A 24,384-nucleotide genomic window follows, 5' to 3' on the forward strand; every position below is an offset into this window, starting at 1 on the left:
ATGTCTGACTCTTTGTGACCTGTGGACTGCAGCACATCAGGCTTCCCTGTCCTTCACTACCTCCAGGAGCTTGCTCAAACTCATGTCCATAAAGTTGGTGATGCCATCCAACCATCTCATCCTCTGTCCCCCCTTCTCCTCTCGTCCTCAGTCTTTCCCAGCATCAGAGTCTTTTCCAATGAGTTGACTCTTCACATCACGTGGCCAAATTATTGGAGCTTCAGCTTCAGCATCAGTCCTTCCAATGAGTATTCAGGGTTGATTTCCTTTAGGATTGACTGGTTTGATCTCCTTGCTGTCCAAGGGACTCTCAAGAGTCTTCTCCAGCACCACAGTTCGAAAGCATCAAACTGCCTAGAAACAAATTGTCCTAATATTTTGTTTTTTAAAACAAAACACAGGAATTCAAGAGTGGCATGGCTGGCAGGTTCTGGCTCTGAGGTTTTGTCCTGAAGAATCCTCTTCCAAGGTGGCTTACTCATGTGATTGGTTGGCAAGTTGGTGCTTGTTTTGGGTGGGAGAGGAGGAGATGAGAAGGGGAGGACTCAGTCTTTTGCCAGGTGGGTCTCTCTAAATGCTGTTTGAGTATCCTTATGACATGGCAGCTGGCTTCCTCCAGAGCAACCAATCCAAGAGACAGCAAGGCAGAAATCACGATACCCCTTATGACCTAGCCTTTATGATACACTGTCACTCCCACTGTATTCTATTGGTTACACAGATCAGCCCTAGTTCACTGTAGATGAGACTACCCAAGCATGTGAAGAGCAAGAGGTAAAGATTCAGTTCAGTTCAGTCAGTTCAGTCACTCAGTCATGTCTGACTCTTTGTGACCCCATGAATTGCAGCACTCCAGGCCTCCCTGTCCATCACCAACTCCCGGAGATCACTCAAACTCATGTCCATCGAGTTGGTGATACCATCCAGCCATCTCATCCTTTGTTGTCCCTTTCTCCTTCTGCCCCCAATCCTTCCCAGCATTGGAGTTTTTTCCAATGAGTCAACTCTTTGCATGAGGTGGCCAAAGTACTAGAGTTTCAGCTTTAGTATTAGTCCTTCCAAAGAACACCCGGGACTGATCTCCTTTAGAATGGACTGGTTGGATCTCCTTGCAGTCCAGGGGACTCTCAAGAGTCTTCTCCAACACCACAGTTCAAAAGCATCAATTCTTTGGTGCTCAGCTTTCTTCACAGTCCAACTCTCACATCCATACATTACCACTGGAAAAACCACAGCCTTGACTAGATGGACCTTTGTTGGCAAAGTAATATCTCTGCTTTTGAATATGCTATCTAGGTTGGTCATAACTTTCCCTCCAAGGAGTAAGCGTCTTTTAATTTCATGGCTGCAATCACCATCTACAGTGATTTTGGAGCCCCAAAAATAAAGTCTGCCACTGTTTCCACTGTTTCCCCATCTATTTCCCATGAAGTGATGGGACCAGATGCCATGATCTTAGTTTTCTGAATGTTGAGCTTTGAGCCAGCTTTTTAACTCTCCTCTTTCACTTTCATCAAGGGGCTTTTTAGTTCCTCTTCACTTTCTGCCATAAGGGTGGTGTCATCTGCATATCTGAGGTTATTGATATTTCTCCCGGCAATCTTGATTCCAGCTTGTGCTTCTTCCAGCCCAGCGTTTCTCATGATGTACTACTCTGCATAGAAGTTAAATAAGCAGGGTGACAATATACAGCCTTGACGTACTCCTTTTCCTATTTGGAACCAGTCAATTGTTCCATGTCCTCGATTACTGGATATCATCTTAGTGGCTGGCTACCACAGCCTTTGTAGGCCATTATAAATCTGTGGTTTTTACTTTTAGTGAAACGGAACCATTAGAGGGATGTGAGCAGAGAAATGACAATAATCTGACTTCTTGGGATGATACTTTCAAGAAAGATAAAATGATCATTTGAGGATGCAGGTGATACTTAATGATCTTCCCCTTGACATGAAACATTTTCATTCAGAACCTCTCAACTCAGTACACTAACCTGTAAGGGAGCCCACGTTTGTGAAACATGATTCATCTGTCAGTCTAATTCATCTGTCTGTCCCTACAGCATATTTGTTTGTCCCTAACAGAAGCAGAAGATATTAAAAACAGGTGGCAAGAATGCACAGAAAAACTATACCAAAAAAAGATCTTAATGGCCCAGATAACCACGATGATGTGATCACTCCCCTAGAGCCAAACAACCTGGAGTGCGAAGTCAAGTGGGCCTTAGGAAGCATCACTACAAACAAAGCTAGTGGAGGTGATGGAATTCCAGCTGAGCTATTTCAAATCCTAAAAGATGATGCTGTGAAAGTGCTGCACTTAATATGCCAGCAAATTTGGAAAACTCAGCAGTGGCCACAGGACTGGAAAAGGTCACTTTTTCTTTCCAATCCTGAAGAAAGGTGATGTCAAAGAATACTCAAACTACCACACAATTGCACTCATCTCACTCATCTCACGCTAGCAAAGTAATGCTCAAAATTCTCCAAGCCAGGCTTCAACAGTACATGAACTGAGAGCTTCAGATGTTCAAGCTGGATTTAGAAAAGGCAGAGGAACCAGAGATCAAATTGCCCAAATCCATTGGATCATAGAAAAGTAATAAAATTTCAGAAGTAGATGTTTATCTACTTCTGCTTCATTGACTATGCCAAAGCCTTTGACTGTGTGGATCACAACAAACTGTGGAAAATTCTGAAAGAGATGGGAATACCGTACCACCTGACCTGCCTCTTGAGAAATCTGTATGCAGGTCAAGAAGCAACAGTTAGAACCAGACATGAAACAACAGATTGGGGAGGACAGGGAGGGAAAAAAAAAAAAAAGAAACAACAGACTGGTTTCAAATTGGGAAAGGAGTAGATCAAGGCTGTATTTTGTCACCCTGCTTATTTAACTTATATGCAGAGTACATCATGTGAAATGCCGGACTGGATGAGGCGCAAGCTGGAATCAAGATTGCTGGGAGAAATATCAGTAACCTCAGATATGCAGATGAAACCACCTTTGTGGCAGAAAGTGAAGAGGAACTAAACAGCCTCTTGATGAAGGTGAAAGAGGACATGAAAAAGCTGGCTTAAAAGTCAACATTCATGGTCCTATCACTTCATGGCAGATAGATGGAGAAACAATGGAAACAATGCCAGACTATTTTCTTGGGCTCCAAAATCACTGCAGATGGTGACTGCAGCCATGAAATTAAAAGACGCTTGCTCCTTGAAAGAAAAGTTATGACAAACCTAGACAGCATATTAAAAAGCAGAGACATTACTTTGCCAACAAAGGTCCGTCTAGTTAAAGCTATGGTTTTTCCAGTAGTCATGTGTAGATGTGAAAGTTGGACCAAAAGAAAGCTGAGCACTGAAGAATTGATGCTTTTGAACTGTGGTGTTGGAGAAGACTCCTGAGAGTCCCTTGGACTGCAAGGAAATCCAACCAGTCCATCCTAAAGGAAATCAGTCCTGAATATTCATTGGAAGGACTGATGCTGAAGCTGAAACTGAAGCTCCAGTACTTTGTCCACCTGATGTGAAGAACTGACTCATTGGAAAAAACCCTGATACGGGGAAAAATTGAAGGCAGGAAGAGAAGGGGATGATAGAGGATGATATGGTTGGATGGCATCATTGACTCAACAGCCATGAGTTTGAGCAAGCTCCTGGAGTTGGTAATGGACAGGGAAGCCTGACGTGCTGCAGCCCATGGGGTCACAAAAAGTTAGATACGACTGAGCGACTGAACTGAACAACATATTTGCAGTAAGTTTAGGCTATGATCAGGAATTTATGTGCATAGATTTGTTTTTCTTCCTTTGGCTTTCCTTCTTCCTTGTTCATTTTCCCTTCATTTCCCAATCCCTTTCTCACTCCCGATGAAACCATTTACCTCAGACCGGGACTTGAACCCATATGGTGGTATTTGAACCCAGCCAAAACCCAAGGTACTTGGTTTCAGGACCTAATGAAACTCAGGTTCTTGATGTCTCATCGCAGAAAGAATTCCATGCGAGACACAAGTAATAGGTAAGAAGCAGATTTATTCAGATTCAGAGAGAAGCACACTCCACAGGCAGACTTTGGGCCATTGCAGATAGGGAGTGCGGCCACAAAATGTGTCTTGGTTAGTTTTTATGCACTGGGTATGTTAATGAGTGGGAAGATTATTCCAGCTATTTTGGGGAAGGGGAAGAGATTTCTAGGAATTGGGCCATGGCCCACTTCTTGGTCTCATGGAACTGTCATGGCACTTCTGGGTGTGTCATTTAGTTTGCTGATTGAGGATCAGTCTAGTTGAATTCAACAGTTCTGCCATCTTAGACACATTTGATTCTAATCAGTTTATGTTCTCTAATCAGCCTCTTTCAAAGGCTGTGCCCTGCCCCTTTCCCTCCTGTTAGCTATTGAGTGTCTTTCTTTTTCCTTTCACCTTCAGTTCTTGAACACAGGTCATATTCTACTCCCAGTTCCCTTGTTTATTAGTTGTGTGCTATTGGGGCACTTAGCATCTCTGGGCCTCAACTTCCTCTCTTAAAATTGGTTTACCATGAGAGTGCCTACCTTAGAGGATTGTCAAAATTACAACCAAGAAGTAGTCACACGCCAAGCACATTAAGTGGTCTCCAGCAAGAACTGGACATGTTCACTCTATCTTTTCAGTCTTTTATCTCTATTACTCCTTCCCTCCAGGGCTCAGCAGGTAAAAACCGTGGGAAAAATACCTCGAGGCCAAAAGAGGAAACACTGGAGCTGGGGGCGGGGACTACGAGATGTCCACTGCGCGTGCGCGCCCTCTCTGTCAGGTTCTGGTTTCTAGGCGGTCGGGGGGGGGGGGGGCGGGGAGGGGCAGGTGGGGTAAATAGGGCTTCGTTTGTGACGGTAGCCTGAGGGAGTGGCCGGACCTCGGCGGAGCCGCGGGCGGGCTGGCTCAGCGCAAATCTAGGGCTGGAAGGGTAAGTTGGAAAATGGCGGAGGGAGAAGAAGGAGGAGCTTCACTGAGCGGGAGGCTGGCCTCGCGGCGGGGGCGGAGGCCCGAAGACTTTGAGGGGCTCGGCGGCGCGGCTCGGGCGGGAGACAGACGGGCTGCGCCGCGTGCCTTGACTCTTTGAGGCCTTGGCTTGGAGGCACTGTGGATTCCCCGACCGTGGTTGCTCCGGGCGGTGGGCGGGCGAGTGAGGGAAAGGAAGGGACTTCCGTTTCCTTCTAGGCTGGGGCCTGGCCGCCGAGAGGAGTTGGCACTTCCAGATTGGGGCTTGGGCCGCCCCTCCTCCAGGACCCTCCTCTCAGCACCGCGCGGGGCGCCTCGGGCGATCTAGGCCGGCTCTCCTGGCGCGGTGGGTACTGCCCGGACGGGCTTCCGCCTCCCTCCCCTTTCCTTCTCTCCCCTCCCCTCTCCTTCTCTCTTCCCTTCTCTTCTCCCCTCCTTCTCCTTGGGCCCCGCGCTGCGAGGGAGGGCAAGAGGGCAGCCCCTGCCGGGCGCTAGTGGCCCGCCCGGGGTTCGTGCCCAGGTTCCGGGACTGGCGAAGAAAGGCGTGGGTGGCTTCAGGCCGCCTGCGTGCCTCCTCAAACCCCGTGACCCCTAAGGTAAATCGAGTCCAAGAACTTTCTTAAAAAAATGATCAAAGGGGACCCCCCCCACCCCCCTCCATCTGATGCCTGTGCCAGGTATGGAGCTGGGTGGAGTGTGTCTGGTAAGAGCATGTGAACAGAAAGAATAGAAGCCAAAGACCTTCCGGAAGAGGAAATTAGCTAGTAATTCTTTCCAACCTTTGTCACCTCCCCAGCATATTCTGTGAGTAAAACAAAATTCAGTCTAACTTTCAGTTTCATTATTTTAACTCCATAATACACTTAATTGTTTTCTCATCGGGAGGAGGGAGAGTGGTTATTGCTGACACTAAGCAACAGCCCTCTCCACCTCCAAAAAAAGAAAAACGTCAATCAAAGCTTTGTAAAAAAAAAAAAAAAAAACCTATCAATTTTAATAATCTACTACTTTGTTTTCAGATATAATTGCATCACTACTTATGTCACAAATGTGCTACCATGATAGTTAATGGCAGAGAAATTTACTCTTGTAAGGTCGGAGGTTTCTATAGTGTTTCTTTTCTCTCCTTTTTTACTTAACATTTGTTATATCCAGTTCAAGAGAATACTGTGACAGCCATCTTAGAATTATCACACTTTATTTTTTTTTTCACTGTATTTTTTTTTTCATCAATCAGTGATTTTATTAACTCTTATCTTAAACTTTTTCTACACATTTTTTCCTGTTATTGAATTATCACACTTTAGAACTGGAAGGGGTCTTAGTCCACCCATGATACTTACAAAAGCAGAAACTAAGGCATAGGAAGATGTCATGGCTTGCCTAATGCTAGTCGATTCCTTGCTGTTGCTCTTTCTGTGCAACTGCTCCACTTAGCCTCCAATCAAGACAATGAAGATGTATTCAGTGAACATTTCTGAAGCATATACCACTTTGTGCCATACAACTGTGCTACCTACTTAAAGTGTATTTAACATGTTTATGAAGCCAGTGCTTGTGGTATTTTTCTTCATCATTGAAGAAGTTAAAAAGATTTATACATACACACACATCTAGATGTATGTGCTCAGAAAAGTTCTTGAAGGATGTACAAAGAAAATGTTAACAGTGGTTACTTCTGGAGGTTGGAGGGAGGCTTTTTATTTTGCACCTCACGTGTGACCTAAGGTACTGTTTGAAATTCTCACCGTGAACAAGTATTGATTTTAAAGCTAAAACAAGTTTTAAAGTTTTCACACATGTATGTATATGTATGTATATCAGTATAAACAAGTATCAATGGTATGTGTATATATACCCATATGTATTTATGTATCAGTGATTTGTAAAATCCAGAGAGGTTCATGTCAGCCCAACTGGCAAAGCAGGCCTGATTATCTGATGCTCATATTTCATCTTTGGTTTTCTCCTGTTGCTCCTAATGTAAGAAGGTAACGATATTGTATTAGTCTTTATATAGTTTTGGAAAATATGCTAAGCTTTTAATTATTGAATAATTAACAAATTATAACATTCAGGATATCAAATTTGACACAAAAAAAATTCTGAACGTAGAAATCTTTGTAAAAATCATATAAAAAAATTAAGACAGTAAAGGTCCCTGGTGATTAGTAGTTCAGCTCTTTTGTTTTTATTACCAGGTTAAGACGCAAGAAAAAAAAAGTGAATTGCCCAAGGTCATATATCTAATTATTAACAGAGCTTGGACTAGAGTCTAGGTCCTAGTCCAGTGCACCTTGTACTACACCTGTAATTTTACTGCTTTCTAGTGCGTTCGATGACTCCAACGAGGTGGGGGAGAAGGGAATACTGACTAAAAGTCAGGTCCATTTCACTAGATAAGAATTACTGTAATTAATGACTCAGTTAACTTGTATAGAGCTTGAAATATTTAACTAACATAAATGTTCCCCTTGTATTTGGTTGTAAACATTAACTTGTATTGTGCTTGAAGTATTTTACTAACATAAATGTTCCCTTGTATTTGGTTATAAACATTAACTCATTTAGTAAATGGTTTGTTTATATTATAAATGCTTAGAGACTCCAAGTGTGAAATAATGATATTTTCCTGTTTTTGTTTGGTCCCATATTTAAATCTGGTAGCTGGTACTAACAGATTTTAAAAAACCCGCTGATTTATTAAAAAAAAAAAAAAAACTTACTGAGCACCTACAGTATATGCCAGGTATTGTACTATGTGGTAGAATCCCAAAGATGAATATGGCAAAATAGATGCCCTTGTTCTCTTGAGGTTGGGAGATTATCATGAGCTGTCATGTCTCAAACTTTGTGGTCTAATCTGGTAATAGTATTACAGAATGTAATCTGTAGCACAGTTTAAGGTCATTGTGTGAGTAGATTTGAGGAGGTTAAAAACAGTAGTGGAACAAATATTATTTTCACATCTTAGAGGTCATGTGGTACAATGGAAAGAGCCTTAGATTGAAAGCCTGAGTTCCTGTGTTGAGTTTGTTTCTGATTAGCTGAGGGATTGTGAGCGAATCATTCAACCTCGTTGCCTCCATGTTTCTTTTTCATAAATTTTAAAGTATATTTGTTCCACTTAATTCAAAGCATGAAAAGAGCATTTGGAATATTATATAAGAAAAATGTATCTGCCATAAGAACTTGAGGCCAAACTTACGTTATATGTTAATCTACTCTGCATATACTTAGTAGGTTGTCCTTTGTATGATAAAAGCATATTTATGTCCATTTTGTAGAACTTGGCATGGACTTTTATTTATAATTATGATATAGTTGTAGCTGTGCTATTTGATACATTTGGGGATTTTATTTGGTATAATTGGTACCCAGTCTTTGTTCTGGATACATGTGATTCACTGTCATTCTGATCTGCTTCTATAATACATGAATATTTTCAAGAATATGGGTTGTGGTAAAAAGCGAGGTTTACCTGCATTGACTGGGAATAGCTTGAACTCAGATGGTCAGACAGAGGTTGAACTGAGTGAGTTAAAGCTAATGTCCTAAACTGGGCAAAGCTGGTGCCACTGTGTATTCTCTGGTATATCTGTAAATACTTATATATGGTTTGAACTTTTATGCTTATTCCTGTAATGATTTTTTTGACCTCATAACACAGACTTCTCAGCATATATTGCTATGTGATGTGCTTTTTGTGGCTCCACCTAATTTTTCAAGCCCTGAAAGGGCACAGAGCCTAACATTTTTTACCTTACTGGACTACCCTTTCTACAAATAATTCCAATAGTAATTTCCTTATACCTTTTGTTATTGTTCAGTTGCTCAGTCATGTCTGACTCTTTGCAACCTGATGGATTGTAGCCTGCCAGGCTTCTCTGACCATAAAAGTCTCCAGATAAGAATACTGGAGTCGGTAGCCATCCATTCCCTTCTTCAGGGGATCTTCCTGACCCAGTGATTGAACCCACATCTCCTGCATTGGCAGGTGGATTCTTTACCATTGAGCCACCAGGGAAGTGTCCTTACACCTAGATTGGTCATAATCACTGGGTTTGCATTTTTTCCCTGGTGGCTCAGATGGTAAAGCATCTGCGTACAATGCGGGAGACCCGGATTCAGTCCCTGGGTCTGGAAGATCCCCTGGAGAAGGAAATGGCAACCCACTCCAGAATTCTTGCCTGGAGAATTCCATGGACGGAGGAGCCTGGTAGGCTACAGTCTATGGGGTCGCAAAGAGTCGGACATGACTGAGCGACTTCACTTTCACTTTCACTGGCCACATGATCTTTGATGAGTAACAACCAGTCAGAAAATCACTGTTTCCCAATATTTCAAATGGGTGTAGGATGTGTAGGTTAAATTAGCTACCACACATGAAAAAATTGTAGATTATAAAGCACATTACATATTTTAGTTATTATTGGAGGTAACATGGTAAAAGAGGATGGGCTGTGAAATCACACAAGTTCCTGGTTAAATTCTGACCTTTGAAACAAATAGGATTAGAAACTTAGTTTAAATTCAGCATGTTTTAGTAGATTAGAGAAAATGCATATAGTTAAAATGATGAGGTAGAGGGAAATGAAAATTGGTCTACAGTGTTTAAAACACATGGAGCATTCATTAAATATGTTGTACTATTTTAATGTGGCTTGTAGTCACTGTAGCAACGTTTCCTTCATTTTGTGTCATTTTTCAACTCAATCCCAATGGAAGACAAACCTACTAAATGTTTGCTTAGAGACAACAGAGTGGCTTTTGGAAAGAGTACAATATTTTTGCTGGGGAAAAAGAAAAGATATTGCCCTTTATCAAGAACTTTTTTCTGTACTTGCTTGTGATCCCAACATGATCATGGAAGAGAATACTTAATCATGAGAAAGATTTAGGGTAGTTACTACCCATTCACCAAGTCATTTATCAAAAAAACCTCAGAATGGCATTTGTGGAACCATCTGATTTTTTCCAGTACCATGGCACCCCACTGCAGTACTCTTGCTTGGAAAATCCCATGGACGGAGAAGCCTGGTGGGCTGCAGTCCATGGGATCGAGAAGAGTCGGAAGTGACTGAGCAACTTCACTTTCACTTTTCACTCTCATGCATTGGAGAAGGAGATGGCAACCCACTCCAGTGTTTTTGCCTGGAGAATCCCAGGGACAGGGGAGCCTGGTGGGCTGCCGTCTGTGGGGTTGCACAGAGTCGGACATGACTGAAGCAACTTAGCAGTAGCATCCTGATCACTCTATCAGCATAAGTTATCTGCTGCTGCTGCTGCTACTAAGTTGCTTCAGTTGTGTCCGACTCTGTGCGACCCCAGAGACAGCAGCCCACCGGACTCCCCCGTCCCTGGGATTCTCCAGGGAAGAACACTGGAGTGGGTTGCCATTTCCTTCTCCAATGCATCAAAGTGAAAAGTGAAAGGGAAGTCTGAGCGAGTATCAAATAGAATAAGTTCTGGTTTCTGTGGCCTTCATCAAATCATTTAATTTCCTTATGCTTTAATTTCTTTATCTGAAAATGAAAAAGTGATTTCTATTATCCTGCTTAGCACAAATATAAGTAAATTATGTTGAATAAGTTTTGCCTTTGGATGTCAAATATAATGATTTTACTTTTCCGTGTTCTTGATTCTGAGCTGCCCTTTTGTAAAAATTATTTCAGGGAAATTTTTGGCTGAAGATCAGGGGAGACTGCTTTCTTACCAGTGCCCAAAATTATTTTCTCAAGGTATTAAGTGAACAAGTTTAGAACTCCAGCAATAGATATCACTCAGACATTTTTCAGTGAAATCTTTTCTTTTCAACTCAAGTTAACAATAAGCAATCAGGTATTATTATTACTAATGTTTCTCAGCCTTCTCTGCTAGTGATTTACTGCTACCCAGGCAGTGGACCAAAAGACATGTGTTCACAGCCAACCACTTGTACATAACCTGGTTACTGCTTTTATCTCTGGGAGTTGACCTGTATCCTCTTTTTTTTTTTTTTTTTTGGCCTTGCCACAGCATGCAGGATCTTAGTTCCCCAACTGGGGTCAAACTTTGCCATCTGCCGTGGGAGCCTGGACTCTTTAACCACTGGACTACCAGGGAAGGACCCCCTTTTTTTAACTTGATAATTGACAATAATATTACAAAGTAGCAAGTTGACAAATTCTCAGAATAGGCAAAAAGATAAGGACCTAAGAATACATTCTTTCCTCTCCTTGTTATAAGTTATAAAAATTATTTTCTGTGAAAAAAGAGCCAAAACCTTGCAATAGCAGGCCCCACTAATGATAGCTTGCTGCTGCTATGTCGATTCAGTCGTGTCCGACTCTGTGCAACCCCATAGATGGCAGCCCACCAGGCTCCCCGTCCCTGGGATTCTCCAGGCAAGAACACTGGAGTGGGTTGCTATTTCCTTCTCCAATGCATGAAAGTGAAAAGTGAAACTGAAGTTGCTCAGTCGTGTCCGACTCCTAGCGACCCCATGGACTGCAGCCTACCAGGCTCCTCCATCCATGGGATTTTCCAGGCAAGAGTACTGGAGTGGGGTGCTATTGCCTTCTCCCAATGATAGCTTACCATGCCATTTTATTCACAGGTGAAGGAAACATTGTCATATGGCAGATAGCCAAATAACACCCCCAGCCTGCTGGGCACAATTGTATAAAGGACCTTGACTGATCAAGAGTCCAACTGCTTTTTTCTTTTAATTAGAATCTATTTGCTGGATAAAATTTAGAAAATTAAGAAAACTGTAAAGAAGAAAATTAAAGTCAGTAATCCCAGTACCCAGAGATAACCACAGTAGAGTTTTAATATGTAATTTAGCCTAAATCTTTATATATCACTCAGTCGTGTCCAACTCTTTGCGACCCCATGGACTGTAGCCTGCCAGTCTCCTCTGTCCATGGAATTCTCCAGACCAGAATACTGGAGTGGATAGCCATTCCCTTCTCCAGGGTATCTTCCCAACCCACGGATCGAACCTAGGTCTCCAGCATTGCAGGCGAATTCTTCACTAACTGAGCCACCGGAGAAGCCTCTTATATATTGGTATTTTTTATAATTGGGGTTATATTAGACAATATTGTTTTATAACAAGCTTTTATCACTTAATACAACATCATGAACACATATTTGTGTCGTTTAGTAGTGTCAGGCAAGTGTATGCTTCTCGGTTCTTGTCTCTTCACAATGATTTGGAGCGATAGACATTAAAGCCCTCAGCGTGTCACAGCTCTTGGGTCTTGAACAAACCGTGTCATAGCTCTTAGACAAATAAGTGTTACAGCTCTGTTTTATTTAGAAGATAGCAGGAGAATCCATCCTCGAAGAAGAGAGTGGAGGAGCACGCGCGTGGGGGTGGGGGAGAGAGAGAGAGAAAGAGCATTCGCACGCGGGGGAGAGAGTGAGAGAGAAAGAGTGTACGCGGCGGTGGGCGGGGGCGGGGGGGGGGGGGGAGGCTGGCAGCGGGGGAGCTCAAGAGAGCACCTGGCTCCTCCTTTTATATGTCGTCTTCCCCCTGGGCCTGCACTATGCAAATTGGCAGGAGTGCTGTTCTACCTGAAGTCCTCACTGGGGTCCTCCTCGGACCTTTCTTTGACCTTCCTTTGTTGTATTTTCGAGGGCTTTTCCCTTCCTTGTCTTTTAGCCACTGCCATTTTGGACTCCTTTTCTCTATTCTAACTACCTAACATTAGTATTCTACAACCTAAGTTTTTAAAGGTTGCCTAGTATCTACATTAACAAAATGTTGTCCTCTTTTGTTGGAAATGAGTTTTTTTTTAAATAAATATTGCTGTACTGAACATCCTCATATACATATTTTTAAAAAAACATCCTTGATCATTTCCTTAGTGTTAATGCTTTAGTACTAGAATGGCTGGTTCAGAAAGTAACCATATATTTAAAGCTTTTAGAATGTATTGTCAGATTGCTCTCTAGAAAAGGTGTACCAGTTTTTAGTTCCACCAACAAGAATGACTGTTGTCCTTTATCTTCTCATCTGCTGGATTTTTATTGTTAGTGGTGGCAATCTCTGCCAGAACGTACAAAAATGGTATCTTTTGAAATGTTTATTTCTTTTATCACTCATGATATTTAACATTTTTGCATGTTTGTTGGCCATTAGTATTTGCTACTTGTAACTTGTTTTCTGCTGAGATGTTCTTTTTTTTTTTTTTTCCATAGATTAATATGAGCTTTCAAGCTTTAAGACTATTCCTGGTCGAAAACAAGATAGATAAAAAATAAGTGGTGATAGGACACACTGCTGTGTGAGATCACTTTAATATTGACGTTAAAAACAAACAGGAACTTTCCTGGTGGCCCAGTAGTTAAGACTCCACAATCCCAGTGCAGGGGGGCAGGGGTTCAATCCCAGTCACACAGTATTGCCAACATTTTAAAAAATGCAAATGAACAGGAGGACATTAAGTCCAACATATTTTATAATAGTAAAAAAATTGTTAGCTTTAGAAAAGCCTGGAAGTGAAGATGCATAACTGTGTGTGTGTATATTAACATTTGTGTTTTTTAAAATGCTGTAACACATCTCTGAAAGACTGTGGGAGAAACTGGTAAGAGTGATTGCTTCTTGGAAGGGAACTGGAGGTTTAAGGTACAGGGGTGGAATGGATGCAACTTTTGTACCTCTCGAATTTGATCATGTGTGTATTTTCTCTTTTTAAAAATATACATTTAAAATTCATGTTCAGCAATATGAAATTGTGAGGTTATGATAGATTCATATAGTCAGATACTAGTCATCCAGTTAAAATAATGTTCTAATCTATATAAAAATTGATGTGGAGAGATGCTTATGATATATTTTTAAGTAGAAAAAAGCAAATTATAAAAATGCCATATAAGTCCTCATTAGAAATATTTATAATGTGCATGTATACATGTACACAGAAAAGGGTCTTAAAGGATAAACGTATTAAAGTATTCACAGTCTGAATAATAGGCTTCTTTTTTCCTCCTCTTTTAAAAAGAAAAACCCTTGTTTGTATTAAATATTGGGTTGGTATCCATCATGAGATTTTGTCTTTCTGCCTATTCTGATTTTAGCATAGATTTTTTATCTATTAATAGACTCTGAATAAGCATAAACAGTATTAATCTATGCTGTGGATCTACAGTTTGGGCTATAGATGGTTTGTGTTTGAATCAAAGACTTGATTAACAAGCACTATAAATTGTCTTAAGTACTGAACAGTTTTCAGCAAAATGGAAGAGGGGATACTAGTGATTTTGAACCTTCTTATGATCTTAAGTGAATTATTGAGCCCCAAATCTGTGTATTCTTCATTCAAAAAAAAAAAAAAAAAACATTCTTTGAGGGAGCACAGTCTCATGATTTACTGAAGAAAAGATGACAGAATACCTTACTGTGGGTCCATTCTGAGAGAACTATACCTGCGGAGTTAATTATTATAAACAGTTTGGCAAAGATTGGAGGTCTGGGCTCAAATTTAAGTATTACTATGACTTTCTAAATAAAGTGTAGAACATGTAATTGATACTCCCTTTGTTGATTCTCAGCATGGCCTTTCAGGTATTTACAGAAGTAGGCTTCATGATCAAGCATATATTTTAGTCAACAGTATTAATAAGTTGATGTTATTGACTGAGCTTATGGGCTAAGTGCTCCTTAACGCCATTCAGTTATTTGAGTGGCTCAAATGGCAACCCACTCCAGCTTTCTTGCCTGGAGAATCCCAGGGATGGAGGAGCCTGGTGGGCTGCCGTCTATGGGGTCGCACAGAGTTGGACAAGACTGAAGCGACTTAGCAGCAGTGCTTAATTTTAGGGAGAGAACTTTTGATTTTATTGAATGTAATTAACCTCAAAAATGTTCTGTTGACCATTTAACTTAAATGAAAATATGCTTCATGGTTTGAAGAACCTAGTAGTATAAATTAACAATTTGACTAAAAGTTGAATTTTTGTGTCAATGCATCATAGTATAATAAAACTGAATTTTAAAAATCTGTTTTTTAAAAATATACCCCTTTTGTTGAAGGCAAGTAGATTTTTAAAATTCAGCTTTTTAATACTATGTTATATTTATGTAGATACCTTTTTTAAGATACTACAATTTTGTAAATCAAAATGCTGTTTCTAAACAGGGAACTAATACTTTTAAGATTATTATAAGAGGGATTGACCTCCACTGGGTCAGGGAGAATGTTGCTAGTTTGATGAGATCTCTATGCTGGATCTTCTGTAGGGCCAAGAAACAACTGATGAAAAAAATCTTAAAATATTTCTACACATAATGAGCAAAGAGAGAATCTTAAGATAAATTTTAAATTATGGTGTTTTGGGTTAGCACACATAAGATTTTTATTATATTACTATGAAAAATTGTATGAATCATATTTTTGAAATGTGATTTGAGTTTTACTGTTTACATAATATGCATATATTTCCTATTTTGGTCACATTTTCTGGTCACAGTGGCATATTAACAATTTTTACTACTCACAGTGATTTCAAGAGTCCATTGGAGGTGGTGGGTAGAATGTGGAATAGTGTCAGCTGTGACCAAATAGAGGTGGTTCAACATTCATTCTTTTGCCCAACATTGATTAAGCACTACTGTGTCACTCATTGCTTTAGGAATTGGGAATACAAATGTGATAGGGCAGAGCCCTTGCCATAAAGGACCTTCATTCTAACAATATAGGTACACCTATAAACATACACACATGCAGTCATTATTCAGTCTTGTTCTAGTACAACTTGGGTCTTCAAATTATTTAGAAGATATACTGAGGGCACAAAGAGTAGTCATTCTATACTAGGGTTTTGAGTGGATGAATCAGCGAAGATGTCATAGATGAAATTCTAAAAACATACATCTTCTGAGTTTTAAACAGGTATGTGTGTGTGTGTGTGTGTGCTCAGTTGTGTCTGTGCAATCCTATGGACTGTAGCCCACCAGGCTCCTCTGTCCATGGAGTTCTCCAGGCAAGAATACTAGAATGGGTTGCCATGCCCTTCTCCAGGAGATCTCCCCAATGCAGGGATCAAACCTGCATCTTTATGTGTCTCCTGCATTGGCAGGCAGGTTCTTTACCACTGTGCCACCTGGGAAACCCTTAAACAGATGCCTTTACTTAATTACATAATGTGTTTCATTTGGCATGGTAGTACTGCAATGGGAGCTAATAGGGTTATATTGCTTGCTTACATTTTGTCATATTTATAACGTTGTTTTAGTTTCTTTGGGCTGCCATAATAAAGTACCACAAACTGAGTGACTTAAAACAGTAGAAATTTAGGGACTTCCCTGGTGGTCTAGTGGTTAAGACTCCGAGCTTCCACTGTAGGGGAAGCTAAGTCCTTGGTTGAGGAACTAAGATCCAACATACTGTGTGACCAGAAAGAAAGAAGGAAATTTATTGTCGCATGTTCTGGTAACTAGAAGTCTGAAATCAATGTGTTGGCAGAGCCATGCTATCCCTGAAGCTCTGGGGAGAACCTGTTCCATGCCTTTCTCTTAGCTTCTGGTATTGCTATTGATCCTCGATGTTTTCCTTGGCTGGTCAGTACATTAAGACTCCAGTCTCTGCCTCTATCTTCACATGGCCATCTTCCTTGTGTTTCTTCTGCGTTTTTGACAAGAATATCAGTCATGGTGGATGACGGCACCCTAATGACCTCATCTTAACTTGATTGTATCTTCATGGACCCTATATCCAAATAAGGTCATATTCCTAACCAGTGGCTTAGGGCTTCAAAATATCTTTGAGGGGGCACAATTCAACCCATAATAATCACTTAATTCCTTTTTACTGTGCCACATCAATATAGTTACTTAAGAAATGCTTTTTTATGATGAGGTTAACAAGGCCCTTGGTTGCAGGGATAATGGTAAGTATTTTTAGTTCATTAAATGAGCCTGTAGTGACTGAATGAATTTCTCCCAGAGACCAGAAGGGTAAAACACAGGCAGGTTGTAGAGATCTCTGAGCTCAATAAAAAAAGATGAAAGGTTTTGCTGCTTATTTGTTAAGAACAGCAAACAAACAGTGTTTTGTTATTCAGGTGCTCCTTGACTTTAAAAGATTTAATAGGTATTTGTAATAGTTAATTTTCAGTCATCAGAGATAGTTCCCTAGTATATCATCTTAAATAATTAAATTTATGTAAATCTTCAAAACTGCTTTCTTCGTTGTCTTGTACACATATGAAACTGCTTCTTAATTTTTTTCTAAGATGCTGTGGTAACTGAAACTCATGATATTCTGGAATAGATTTTTTAAATTACTTTTGCCATAATAATTGCCTACCAAATAGGATTCAGTTTAAGAAATTACTGTTAATCTTCATTTCAAGTAAGACAGATTTTTATTAGAAACCTTAATGCTTAAATACATTTTGGAGTAGTATTCTAGTATTTAAAATCACAAAACTATTTCCTTGTGTGGGATTTTTTTTTCAATTAATCAAAAATTTATTTAATTTTTTTTAGGAGAAACTATCTTTCAGAAGGGAATCATTTGATCCTTCATTGTTTTAATAGCACACAACTGTCATAAATACGTTCATACTAGCCTTATTTTAAGATGAATTATTAAGTAGCTTTGGGGGGAATTATTCATAGACCACAGGGAACTTCATAATATTCTTAATTTCTATGTGCATGCATTATTACAGTGCTTATGCACACTGTCCAATGATAAATACCAAAGAAATCAGGCAAAGAATGAAAACTGGCAGCCTCACCCTTACTTGTCATAAGTGGATGTGTGGGAAATAAATTGCCCAATGAAAATAATATAGGTAAACTTTACTTGTCAGTGGTAAATACCACAGCTTTCTCTTAAAGTGTAGGCAGTGTTCCTAAAATAATCCCACTGAAGAAAATCCAAAATCTTTACATAAAAAAGTGCACAAGTTTGTCCTATGTGTAAAAGTCTTTAAGTGCATTTTATATCCAAAACAATTTGCACTACTTGAATACAGATCTTCGTCAACTTATAATGAGGTTGCATCCCAAGAAAACCATCCTAAGTTGAAAGTATCATAAGCCGAAGATGCATTTTATACACCTAACTTACCAAATATCATAGCTTAGCCTGTCCTACCTTAAATGTGCTCAGAACACTTACATTAGCCTACAGTTGGGGAAAATCATCTAACACAAAGCCTGTTTTATAATAAAGTGTGGAATATCTCTTGTAATTTATTAAATACTGTACTGAAAATGAAAAATGGAATGTTTGTATGGGTAGAGTTGAGTCTATCGGTTGATCTTCTTGATTGCCTGAACTGACTGGGAGCTGCAACTTGCCCTGCTGTCCAGTATCACTAGAGAGTATCAGACTGCACTAGCACAGGAAAAGATCTGAATGTGTATCACTTTCACACCATTATAAAGTGGAAGAATCACGTCAAACCATTGTAAGTGGGAACCGTCTGTACCTTAAAAAAGTTCAGAAGCCTACCAACATATATATAGTAGCACACACCCAAAACAAAAGAATGCTTTCCAGTGAGATTGGGAATGAGGATAAAAATTAAAGGAGAGCATCTCCTGTATTACCAGAGTCAATAAAATTAGCTGATTATATAATCTATAGGATAGACAAACATCAATGTGAAAAACTCACAGAATTTCATAATTCAGGAACATAGCTTCAGTGCTTCATAATGTAGAAAGAAGCTCCTAAGAATAGCCAATTGGTTTGATTTCTTAGAAGAAAAACTGCATTTCAGAAAATGATTTGTAACAATTAACAGCAAACACACAATATTGTAAAGCAATTATCCTCTAATTAAAAATATAATAACATTAGCACAAGAACAACATTAAGAAAGAAAAATACTGGGGGAATTCCGCAGTGGTGCCGTGGTTAGGACTCTGCGCTCTCACTGCCCAGGGCCCAGATTCAATCCCTGGTCAGGGAACTATGATTACCCAAGCCTGGGGAATGGCCACGCCTCCTCCCCCCCAAATACTGGGTACACAAGAACTGAGGTCCTCAGAGTACCAAAAATATCTAAAGAGAATCAGACTTCACATTAGAATTTAAACAATGTAGTTAAAGGAAAAACTAACTGGAATCTTTGTAATAGGTTAAATATTTAACTCTTTCAAACAGAGATAATCCTCTTACATAGTTCTAAAAATGTACTGTAGCATCTAGTTTTCCATATCAAAAGCACATAATTTGATTAGCAGAGCTCCCTTTGTTTTAGACTTAAAATCACCTCTGATCCACCAAAGTTTGTACTAACAGTTACCAAACTAATTAACATTTAAACAGCTTTATTGAGATACAATTCACATACTATAATACTAATTTTGAAGTGTACAGTTCAGTGATTTTAATGATCAGAGTTGTACAACCACCATTACAGTCTCAGTTCAGTCAGTCAGTTCAGTTGCTCAGTGCAACCCCATGGACTGGAGCACACCAGGCCTCCCTGTCCATCAACAACTCCCGGAGCTTACTTAAACTCATGTCCATTGAGTCGGTGATGCCATCCAACCATCTCATCCTCTGTTGTCCCCTTCTTCTGCCTTCAATCTTTCCCAGCATCAGGGTCGTTTCCAATGAGTCAGTTCTTCGCATCAGGTGGCCAAAGTATTAGAGCTTCAGCATCAGTCCTTCCAATGAATATTCAAGACTGATTTCCTTAGTATTGACTGGTTGGATCTCCTTGCAGTCCAAGAGACTCAAAAGTCTTCTCCAACACCACAGTTCAGAAGCATCAATTCTTCGGCACTCAGCTTTCTTTACAGTCCAACTCTCACATCCATACATGACTACTGGAAAAACCATAGCTTTGACGAGATGGACCTTTGTTAGCAAAGTAATGTCCCTGCTTTTTAATATGCTGTCTAGATGGGTCATAACTTTTCTTCCAAGGAGCAAGCGTCTTAATTTCATGGCTGCAGTCACCAACTGCAGTGATTTTGGAACCCCCCCAAAAATTAATTTAGAATATTTTAATTACTCCACAAAGAAACCCAGTAACCATTTGCATATTTCCGATTCTCCTCCTCACCCAGCTGTAAGCAACCACTAATCTACTTTCTCGTTCTATTTACTTTAAGAAATTTTAAACCTACAACATGATTGTTCTCATGCCTTTTCCAGGTCATTGGCTCAGAGGTCTAAATGTTCTTAAATTAGCCAAATTTACAAGTCCTCAGACATCCTCACTCAGAAAACATTTCAGCATTCAAAAGATGGTTTCATGATGTTCCACCTTACGAGTTTTTGATCTGGAACATGTGTTTCAAATTCTGTTCACACCACTTTCTAGGAGTGCTAAACTCATTTAATTAGAAGGAATAAAACCCTTCTGTCCAAACTCAAAACTGAGTTTGTTCTATATGGGTTAACCATTTCCAGGCTTTCAATAATAAGAACAGCTTTAGGACTCTAGCATGGTACACCACTGTCTTCAGTAATAATGTCTTTATCCTTTGGCTCAGTGTTTTGGTTCAATCTGCTGTGGATAGCCAAGAAAGCTATTACCAGTAGATTGGCAGTCCTACTGTTCCTAACGTTGTTCTCCTGTTTACTTGTCTTGCTATTATGGTAAAGTTGTAAAGTTGTGACTGTTGGCAGTCATCCTGTTATTTGATCAAAACTCTGGGGAATTCCCTTGCAGTCCAGTGGTTAGCACTCCATGCTGCCACTGCAGGGGGAACTGGTTCGATCCCTGGTCAGGGAACTAAGGACCCGTGTACCACACAGCCAAAAAGAAAAACAAAATTGAATCATTGTGCTGTACATCTGAAACTAACATGACATTGTAAATCAACTATACTGCAATAAAATGTAAAAAAAATAAAGCCCTTCCCTGAAACTTCTCTACCACTAACCTAAAATGTCATTAGCAGCTGATAGTCCTGTGCTGAGCCAGACCTCCTGGAACAAGCCAGGGTGTAACGATCCATGGGACCCACTCTAAGCCATGTAATGTCTCCTTTAGGTTCAAACCATCCCAGCTATAGAGCCCCAGGGAGTGGTCAGTGTTGTGTTTGTAAAGATGAACTAGTCCTATGATGTGTTTCTGGGGGAATATCCACATTTGTAATGGAAGATACATCTTAAGTCTTGGTGCATACCAATGACTAGATCTGGCTTTTTTCTTTGGTTAACGGACCATCCGTTAAAACATTTTCCTTCTTCATTAGCATGTCAGTACCAAAGGCACTGTTTGCTTCTTTCTGTTTTTCTGTGTAAAAATCCTAAGCAGCAGGTTGGTTGTTGAAATCGCTTTGTGATAATTATCATCTTTATATATAGATGGTAAGTCTCCCTCATATAGGCTAGTAAAATGTCATCATTAGGTATCTTAAGAATATGTTGCAGTAATCCATGAAACTCCATTAAATGTCCAAGTTTTGCTCTTTGTGTTGAAAACTGACAAAATTTGGTGCCAACCTGCTCCTTTCCAGGCTTCCTGGGCAGCTGCAGTCAGGCTGAGTGCAGGAGCTGCAGCCCAAGAGTCTGCCACTTACCAGAGGCACCTGCATAGAAGGCTTGGGTCTCGATGCTGGGCTCCACAGGGCGGCTGGGGCCGCCTGTCTCTGTGGTGGCTGGAGGCACAACTCCGTCCTCCCTCCCTCTGCTTTAGTGGGTGCAGAGCGCTCCCCCCCCCCGGGGGAGGGGGATGAGGGGGCAACCAACCCATCTACCTCTTTGCTCTTGGCTACATCCCCCACAACCAGGCCTGTGGTGCCAACCAGAGAGAAGTTAGGCAAAAATACTATCACACATTTTGGAGAAAAAGATCACCTTAAAATATTTTACCCATATATTAAAAATTACCTCCAGGTCTTGTTTGTGAGTATATATTTTTGCACAGCTGCAGTCTGATATACATCCTACTTTATATCCTTTACCCATGTAGAATAACCTTTGTTCTGTATATTTGACAACTTTAATAATAAAAACGTGAAGGAAATAGAAACTCTTGTATTGTGTGCAGATACTAGGTAGGTAGGTTTTCTGTTTTTCTCTCCCCGCCAACTCCCCATAGTCCCACGTTATTGCTAGAGTAGCAGTCAGTCTCCTCTCTTTGGCGCATGCCTATGGCTATTTTTACCCAGTTGACTAGGCTAAATATATATATGTATGTGTGTATAAATATGTATACATATAATATGCATGTTTATATTTGTATACATAGGTATGCACACATGTATATGTACGGGTGTATGTATATTTTATGTATGTACAGGTATATGTGTATTTTGTGTAGGTGTATGTATATTTTAAACACATCTCACGATGTTGAAATCTTCCATACCCCTTGTATAAACATAGACCACTGCTTGCTGATTCTTTTTATGCCAGTGTTGGCTTTCAGAGTGCCATTTTTCTTAACCACTGTTCCTTCAAGGTTCCTGACTGCCTAGCCCCTTTATGTCAGAGCTTTCTTGGACATCTTTCTCTCTGTGCAAGAGAGAAAGTAAGAGTGCCTTCTTACTTTCTGCTTACCCAGTTCAAAGTCAGATTTTGCTTTCACAAAGAAGCCTTAAGTTATCTCAGCATACTTTATTGCACTCAGCCCTTTTCACATCCAAAACCTTCTCATTCATACCTCACTTTCTCTCTATTCACAATTCCTCTGCTCCACATATACTTATTTTCTAAATATCTTTCCCACCTTCATTTCACTTAAATTCAGTTTCTTAAAATCGTCTCCCTTCACTTTCTTTTGGCACTTTTTTCCAATCTCAAGTTTTCTGTCTTTTGTCAATCAGTTTTTCTCTCTTTTAACTCTTAACCTTTCTGGTAGTGGTTTTCTCTTCTACAAAAGCCCCCACTCTGATAATGTATATGCAGTGTTCAGTTGAGTGGCTCTGAATAAATACCTGCTTTTCAAACAAGAGAAATCTAAACTATTAGCATGGAAATAACCCCTGGGAAGATAAGGTCTCCACTTGAAAGCTTCAAATAGAAATTCTCCTGCTGGTGTTGAATGATGGAGCTTTATCTAATAGTATCTGAAATAGGATGACTACTTGAACCACACAAAATACTCACCATTATGAAATGAAAATAGATCATTGGTTTTACATTTCTGTCTGTTTTGACTGACCTGAGAAACAAAACTTACTACCTCAGAGAAGATAACTTTCATATGTCTGAGATTATATTCAGCATTAATTCTTCAGGATAATTATAGACTTAGAAATGCTTAATCCTGTCTCCTGGTCCATGCCAAAGTCCCTTCCAGTGATGAGAGGAACTCAAAATCTACAAGGCAACCCAATCCATTTTATACTGATATTGATTGTTGTAACTATTCATCCATCCCTGTACTGGGTTAAAATGTACTGACTGTAATACATATTAATTAATTCTAATTCTGCCCTCAAGGTAAATAGAATTTGGATCCCTTTTCTACATGACAGCCTTTTAGATCTCTCAAGGTAGTTATTCTGTCCTCTCCACTGCTCTCCCTACAATTTTCTTTTCCCTTTGAGATAAATACTTGACTCTTCCAACTATTTCTCATAGGATACCACTTTCATCATCTTGATTGATCTCTATGGACATTGTACTTTGTTAATATCCCTTCTAAAATGTTCAGAACTAAAAATAATACTCAGTATGTAGCTGAATTGAATCTGAATGTTGCACATCTGGACATGAATGCAGACTGAAGTTGTTTAAAGTTTTTTAGCTGCCATGTGATGTTGGCTCTTGATGAAATTGTAATTAACTAAAATCCCAAGATTTTAATCTGGAGATTTGCCTTCACATGACTTCTTTCCAAATGAGGATTCCATCTTCCTTTAGGTGTACAACAGATTTTTAAAGTCAGAATGTAAGGCTTTACACATATCCCAATTTTATCTCATTAGCTTGTCAGCTTCCCTTGGTGTCTTTGAATTTTGATTTTTATCGTCAAGCTTATGCTGATTTAAGAGCCTTAAAGCTATCTGGGAAACAATCAAAAGTCGTGGAGACTATCTTCCAAAAATTGTTGTATGCATATATATCTCAGCTCTTGAGGTGTATATGAATTAATATAGTATCTTCCAGACCCAGGGGTCAAAGCCAGGTCTCCTGCATTGCAAACAGATTCTTTACCATCTGAGCTACCAGGGAAGCCCTATATGAATTAGTACCAGTATAAATTAAGTCCAGGAGGACTGAAGTCCACTGCCAGCCTGCAAGACAGAAGCCTTGTGTTGAACATTAACTCCAAGAGAGATGAAGTTCAAAACATACTGTGCCAACATAATGCCAAAAGAGCTGTTAGTTCCTCCCAAGAAGACAGTCATTGTGACCATTCCTTTATTTTGCCTTTGACAGGCATATACAGAGCACTGTATCATGAATAAAGTGAGATTCTGAAGAACCAGGTTTGCCTGGGGCAACTCTTAATTTGTACCTCTTGTCTCAATGTAAT

General features: G+C 39.9%; 1 protein-coding gene and 1 pseudogene across 8 annotated transcripts in view; one reads left to right on the top strand and one right to left on the bottom strand.

Moving 5' to 3' along the window:
• Positions 1-4,853: 4,853 nt before the first annotated feature.
• Positions 4,854-24,384, top strand: part of XIAP (X-linked inhibitor of apoptosis) — a 39,960-nt gene continuing 20,429 nt past the window's right edge. For 2 of the 8 annotated variants that reach the window (XM_061409509.1, XM_061409512.1), the window contains exon 1: positions 4,969-5,329. The gene's annotated coding sequence lies outside the window, so the exon portion shown is untranslated. The other 6 variants (XM_061409507.1, XM_061409513.1, XM_061409510.1 and 3 more) reach the window with 6 other exon arrangements.
• Positions 20,501-24,256, bottom strand: LOC133242261 (partitioning defective 6 homolog beta-like; annotated as a pseudogene).

The sequence above is a fragment of the Bos javanicus genome, chromosome X, assembly GCF_032452875.1.
Source record: "Bos javanicus breed banteng chromosome X, ARS-OSU_banteng_1.0, whole genome shotgun sequence".
Classification (NCBI taxonomy): Eukaryota; Metazoa; Chordata; class Mammalia; order Artiodactyla; family Bovidae; genus Bos; species Bos javanicus.